We start from the raw sequence: 7,024 nt of genomic DNA, 5'->3' as shown, positions 1-7,024 counted from the left end.
TGCCTTGCCAATCTAGCTAGCAAACCTTGCAGACAAGCAGCTGGATGAAGCTATCTTGGCTAGCTAGCGGCCTCGAGCGCCGGACGGAGCTGGCATCCGGGCTGCCGCAACATGGGCTCCACACTGCTGGCGGTTTTGATCTTGCCTTCTGCCGGCGGCGGTAGCTGCGTCCCATGGCCGAGGATGACTAGGTGGACGGGCCGGAGGTAGGAGGTCACTCGAGGATTTTTGTTGGTAAGAGCATGTACAATGGTTGATAAGGTAGTCTTATCTTAAGTCTGCCACGTATGCAAGTGGTAGTAGTTTCTTGGCATTTTAGTGGTTTCTTGCATTATTAGAGCAAGTACAATAGAGCTGAGTCAGTGGGCTATATGAAATAAACTACTACTACATGTTGGCTATAAGATGGGCTGTAGATGACATGGCACTGGCTTATAGCCACCAGCTGGCTATACTATTAACCATGCTCTTAGGGGTTTCTTGTAAGGAACAATGTACGTACTACTAGCAACAAAAGGCGATTCTAGGTTGCGTTGTACTCCAGCGAGTACTACTAGTGGTCGCGGGAGTGTATACCTCGTTTTGTGGGTTCGATCTCGGCCGAATGCACGGCGGCCTTTTTTTAAATAGTACTACTACACTTCGCTGCGAGCCAATATTTTACACGGGTAGTTTGAGTTTTGAAGTCAAACAGACGTGTGGCCCCACAATCTGGGTGCACTGGACAGCATAGCCACGTGAACGGGTTTTCCTTCCCAGCATCCCGTGGCTCGCGGGCTCGCCCTAGCCGCACCTCGCTTGCAGCTTCCAGCTAGTAGCATATTTAAACTAGCGCCCCCAATTAAGCCCGATGAGCCAGAAAAGCCTGGCGGGGCATTGGGAACTGTGCAATATGGCTCTGTACGTAAAGTGCTCTACTACTACTCTGTAGCTTGTGGCGTTGCATGCATGGACTTCACTCCATTATCGGCTCTACTATAAAAGAAATTCCTCTTGCGTGTTTTTTTGAAACGGAGGCAAAAGCTTTGCTTCATCTCATTCATAAAGAAGGAACTACTAACAAAGTTCGACGAGATCCATTACACCTCCACAAATGGAAGCAAAAAGCCTAGTCTCGTTGTATCAAATAACTCAAATGTTCTGCCCCCGCAGTAACCGTCGCTGATAAAAAGGCTGCTAGTGTGTGTGTGAGAGGAGCAGCTGAGTAGGCCAGCTACGTGAGAGGAGCAGCTGAATAGAGCACCGAGAGTACCCACTAGGCCACTACGCAGGTGTACTTCCCCTGCATTAATAGTACAACGATGGTTCTAGAGAACAGTAGTACCCTCCACTTCCAACTGTAGCTCCTTGGCCCTGAGATTCAAGAGTTCAAAACTGGTGCACTATACTAGACTAGACTAGAAGTACAATACATCGCACTACTAGTTGAGAAAAGTAGTACTAGTACTGCTACAGTACGAGTACGTACTCCTCCGTCACATAATGAAAGACGTTTTTTGACACTAGTTGGCGTGTACAAAAAATGGCAAAAACATACCCAAGATTTCTTAATCCACGCCAAAAACTACTACCTAGTGCCAAAAATTTCTTAATAGTGCTATTATTTACAGTATAATGCAATCCCATAACGTTCCATAATCCCTTTCCTTCAAAAAAATCTCTTCTTGAGAGAAGATTGCTATCTCCACACGAGCTTCTCATAGGCCAGCGCCACCGCATGCAGTCATGTGAGAGAGAGGGAGACATCCATGCAGCATGCAGAGAGAGGAGAACGCGGGCGGACAACCAATGGGCTGCATGGGGCATTTATAGCTGTTAACTCCTCCCATCCATGCGCCAGGGGTATTTCCATCCAGAAAGCATGCAGCGATCCCCTGCCTTGGTATCCGGGTCTGCTCTTATGTGCAGAGTAAAAAGAATCGGAGGGAGTACTAGTAGTAAATAATAGCCTCACCCCTTCGCTGAGGAACGATCTACAGTTGGAAGGGGCAAGGCCCTGTGGTTACTACGCTCTTATCTCCTCCTCGCCAGTTCCCCTCCCCCGAAGAGAAGGCAGTTCGTCGCTGCTCCCATGGATTCGCTAGGCGGTTCTCCTCCTCGTCGGGGCTGGGAGACCTTGGACGACGATCCTATGGGAGAAATCGCACGCCGCTCCGACGTCCTCACCGCCGCAAGACTCGGTGCTTCCTGCACCAACTTTTTCAAGACACTGCTTAAACATGCCATGCTTGTTGGTCTTCCATGCATCCTCGAGGAGAAGGTTCTTCTATGGGACAATCCTTCGAACAGTCCACCGCTCCCTGGCCATGGTTGCACGTTGACTCTGCTAGAGTTGCCGATGCTGAGAGGTAGTCGAATTTTGTCCGATGAGCAGGTCAGTAATGGAGTTTGATCATGTAGTACTTAGTTATTCCATTTCCATCCCATAATTTCTCTGATGCCCACCGTCTTACATATAGGTCTGGGTCGGTGCCAACGAAGATTGGCTTGCATACCTCCGGCCGGATACCACCATCGTTTTGCACAACATCCACAGCAGTGCGGCCGTTCCGGTAGACCCCTTCTCCACCATTAGGATCGGCCTTCCGGACTGGCTGGGCAAGAATACGTATGATGATGCCTACATGAGATTGAATAAGATAGCAATTGCGGACCCGCCGACAAAGCGACGTGGCTACGACGATTACTATCTCATCGCGGTTTTCGACATAAGGACTGCCATCAATGCAGGAGGCAGTAACGGCAGAGGCTGGCGCATGTTGGCGGCGGCAGATTTGTACCCCTACACCGCATCTTCGCGATGACAAGACAAGGGACTTGTTTCATCTAGTTGACATCCTATGGTACAGGAGATTACAAACGGAATGCACAAACCATCATTTGCATCCCTAACGGTACTCCATTATTTTGCAGGGACCAGTCATCCCCCGATCAAAATAAGATCGCCGATCCTGGATGTGCATTTGCATCCGCGATTCAGTCTAACCTGGAACCTTGTAGCTGACTTTGGCGTATTGGGATCAACTATCTTAGCAGTCGTTACCCATGGTACCATTGATGTGCAACATGGTCACATAATCTACCATGATCAGACCATCACCATCTACCCAGGTATTCCATTTTTTAACCCTCTCGCCTTATGTTTCATTGTTGTACTAGTAGTATACTTTGTAGTACTAGTAGGAGTACTTTTTACCTTGGAGGACGCGTATAGCTAGCTAGGCCCTTGAAGGCTTGAACCCACTAGCTGCCACCATTTTTGTTTTTCCATGTCTTACTATCTCATCCATGTAGCCAAGAGTGGCTATATATAATAAGCCGGTTATTTTTCTTACTCTATACCGGACTAGTACTATTTGCTGCACAGTATTACTGACCGCCACATTTGAGCACAACATTATTATGCATGGACCTTGACTATGTACGTCACCATGTGTCCAGATCTAGGATGGCGCGTGTAACAGATGAACGACACCGAGTTCGACCCTCGTGATTCTACGTGGGTGCCAAGGAACACTCTTGGAGAGTACTCGCTTTTCATCGGGGACAGCTACCCCATTGTGAAGCAGATGCCACCTTCCATGCATGACATGGAAGGCCTTCCGTTCATGAAGCATGGTTGTGTCTTCAGTGCTGTAACACCCTCGATGTGACTATATCTCCCACGTGTCAAGGCATGACTTAGAGGCATAATCGCATTGAAGGCATATGTCGCAAGTTAGGCAATCTTCACAACATCCCATGTAATATAAATAACAAAGGGGAGATAACATAGTTGGCTTACACTCTCCACGTCAATCAAGTACATAAATAACATTACATCAACCAAACATTCATGGCCCGACTACGGCGCCAAAATAAAAGAGAACCCAACATGCGACAACGGTCCCGTTCACCCCCAACTGGGCACCACTACTGATCATCAGGAAAGGAAACATAGTAACGTTGAGAGTCCTTGTCGAACTCCCACTTGAGCTCAAGCGCGTCTCCTCGAGTAGAATCATCAGGCCCTGCATCTGGTGTAATAGTAATCTGTGAGCCACAGGGACTCAGCAATCTCGCACCCCCGCGATCAAGACTATTTAAGCTTATAGGTATGGCAAGGTAAATATATGTGGAGCTGCAGCAAGCGACTAGCAAATATGGTGGCTAACTTATTCGCAAAAGAGACCGAGAAGAGGAGGCAAAGCGCGAGCGAGAAACTAGAGAAACAACCTGCGCAAACATTGCTCCAACACCGTGTCCACCTCCCGGACTCCGCCGAGAAGAGGCCATCACGGTAACACACTCAGTTGATTCATTTTAATTAATTTGAGGTTCAAGTTATCTACAACCGTACATTAACAAATTCCCATCTGCCCATAACCGCAGGCACGGCTTTCGAAAGTTCAATCCCTGCAGGGGAGTCCCAACTTAGCCCATGACAAGCTCTCACAGTCAACGAAGGAATAGACCTCCTCCCAAGACGTTCCGATCAGACTCGGTATCTCGGTTCTTCATGACAACTCCAACAATGGTAAAACAAGTCCAGCAACACCACCCGCTGTGCCGACAAATCCCGATAGGAGCTGCACATATCTCGTTCTAAGGGCACACCGGATAAGCTAAGCGTACGGGAACCAACATAACCCAAGTTGCCAAGGGACGGCCCCGCACGGTGCTCTAGGTTGGACCAACACTCAGGGGAGCACTGGCCCATGGGGTTTAAAATAAGATGACCCTTGAGTCCGTGAAACCCAAGGGAAAAAGGCTAGGTGGCAAATGGTAAAACCAAGGTTGGGCATTTCTGGAGGAGTTTTATTCAAGGCGGACTGTGAAGGGGTTCCCATTATAACCCAATCGCGTAAGGAACGCAAAATCCAGGAACATAACACCGATATGACGGAAACTAGGGCGGCAAGAGTGGAACAAAACACTAGGTGAGAGGCCGAGCCTTCCACCCTTTACCAAGTATATAGATGCATTAAGATAACATGGCAATATAATGATATCCCAACAAGTAAATAAATGTTCCAACAAGGAACGGCCTCCAATCTTCACCTGCAACTAGCAACACTATAAGAGGGGCTGAGCAAAGCGGTAACATAGCCAATCAACGGTTTTCTAGGACATGGTGGGATAGAGGTTTGAAATGGCAATTTGGGAGGCTTGAAAGCAAGTGGTAGGCATCGTAGCATTGGCATAGCAAAAGAGCGAGCAAACTAGCAAAGCAAAGATAGTAGTGATTTCGAGGGTATGATCATCTTGCCTGCAAAGTTATCAGAGTTGACTGGATCCTCGAAAGCAAACTCAACGGGCTCCTCGTTAGCGAACTCATCTCCCGGCTCTACCCAAACAAGACAAACAAGCAACAAGGATACAATCAACCACGTGCAAGGATCAACCAATATGATGCAAAGATGATATGCTATGCGGGATGCGATGCGGGATGCAAAATGCAAGATATGAAAGGAAATGCAAGAACCTGGCCTCAACTTGGAAATCCAAGTGTGTCACTGAAAAGATGAGATGAAATCGCTTGAAAACGATATAAAGAACATCGGAATCGGAGTTACGGTTTGGAAATGGCAAGCGATTCAAATATGACACCGGTCTGCGATTTACAGCAAGTAGCCTTCTAAATGCAATGAGATGAACATGCTACAACACTCAAACATGACAACAAAATACATGGCAGGGATGCATACAAGATGCTTAACAAAAGTCTAGCACTACGCTACAGCCAATTCATCCATTAACAGGTTCAAACAAGCATGGAAAAAATGCATATGGCAAACAGATCTCATACTTAGTGAAATTAACACTTATCTAGAATTACAGATCAGGTAGCCCACTTCGGAGCAACAAAACTACATGCTACAGGACCTGGACATGGCAAAGTAAAGCATGGCATGGAGATACTCAAAGATCTTAACAAAAGTCCCTTAGTGACCTTGAGCCAAAAGGGATCAAAAAATACAATTGCAAGCATGTGAACATAGCAAAAACATAATCAGATCACACACTTAGTGAAAACTGGCTCATGCTGAAAAATATCTCAAGTAGACATGTTTACGAGCTCGATGCACTCACTACAGAGCAAGTAATGATAAGCTAAGCATACATCCATCAAGAATACAGAAAATGCAAGCTATACAAGGTAAGAACAATAGCATAGCATGCACGGATCAACTACAACATCATCGGCAAAATTGCAAACAAGTTGACAATCTGCCCAGATTCACAAAGTAGCAAAAGTAGAGCTTGATTGACTCAAGCTAGGGTGCTCCATAATTTCAAACAAAGACATGGATGGATAGAGCACTACAAGATTAACAAAACATTCTTACTGATCATACTCAAAAGAGGCACGGATCACTAGGAAACAACAAGAACATATGAGCATATGAGATAAATAGCTCAAGGACTTAGTGGAATTGCTAAGTCCCTGAAAACAGAATTACCAAGTGCACCACTTTGCAAGCTTGTGCTAGTCACCACACACATCACAAAAATACATGGGTTGCACCTCTAGAAAGATGACAAAACCCTTAACAAAACATATGTAGAGCATCAGGGCATAACATGCACATAATAATCATGGCAAAAATGACAAATAGCTAAATGGAGTAGCAGATCTGACGATTAACTCAAGTAGCCCTCTTCTAACAGCATTTCGGGCATCAAGATAAACTCAAACGCAAATGATGCAATGGAATGAAATGATGTACTCTCTGAGGTGAACATTTTGATATGCTATATGCATGAATCGGAGCTACGGATGCAAAGTTACAGGGCTATGAACATGGGCACTTGGATTTGGGATTTCGGGACTTATAAGAAAAACAACCTTCGAGATCTAGGGTTTACTGTTCACGGCACGCGAACCGAGGACGGCCGGCCGGAGTTGGAGGGGTCGCCGGACTGCTCCGGGGACTTGCCGGAGCACCGGAGTAGGAGAGAGAGGCGGCGGAGGGGCGCCGGCCCGGATCTGAGGCGGCGGTGGCACGGGTGGGCGGCGGCGACTGGAGCGAGGCGGCGGCCT

The sequence above is a fragment of the Triticum aestivum genome, chromosome 3A (assembly GCF_018294505.1).
Source record: "Triticum aestivum cultivar Chinese Spring chromosome 3A, IWGSC CS RefSeq v2.1, whole genome shotgun sequence".
Taxonomy (NCBI): Eukaryota; Viridiplantae; Streptophyta; class Magnoliopsida; order Poales; family Poaceae; genus Triticum; species Triticum aestivum.
This window is presented reverse-complemented; position numbering follows the sequence as displayed.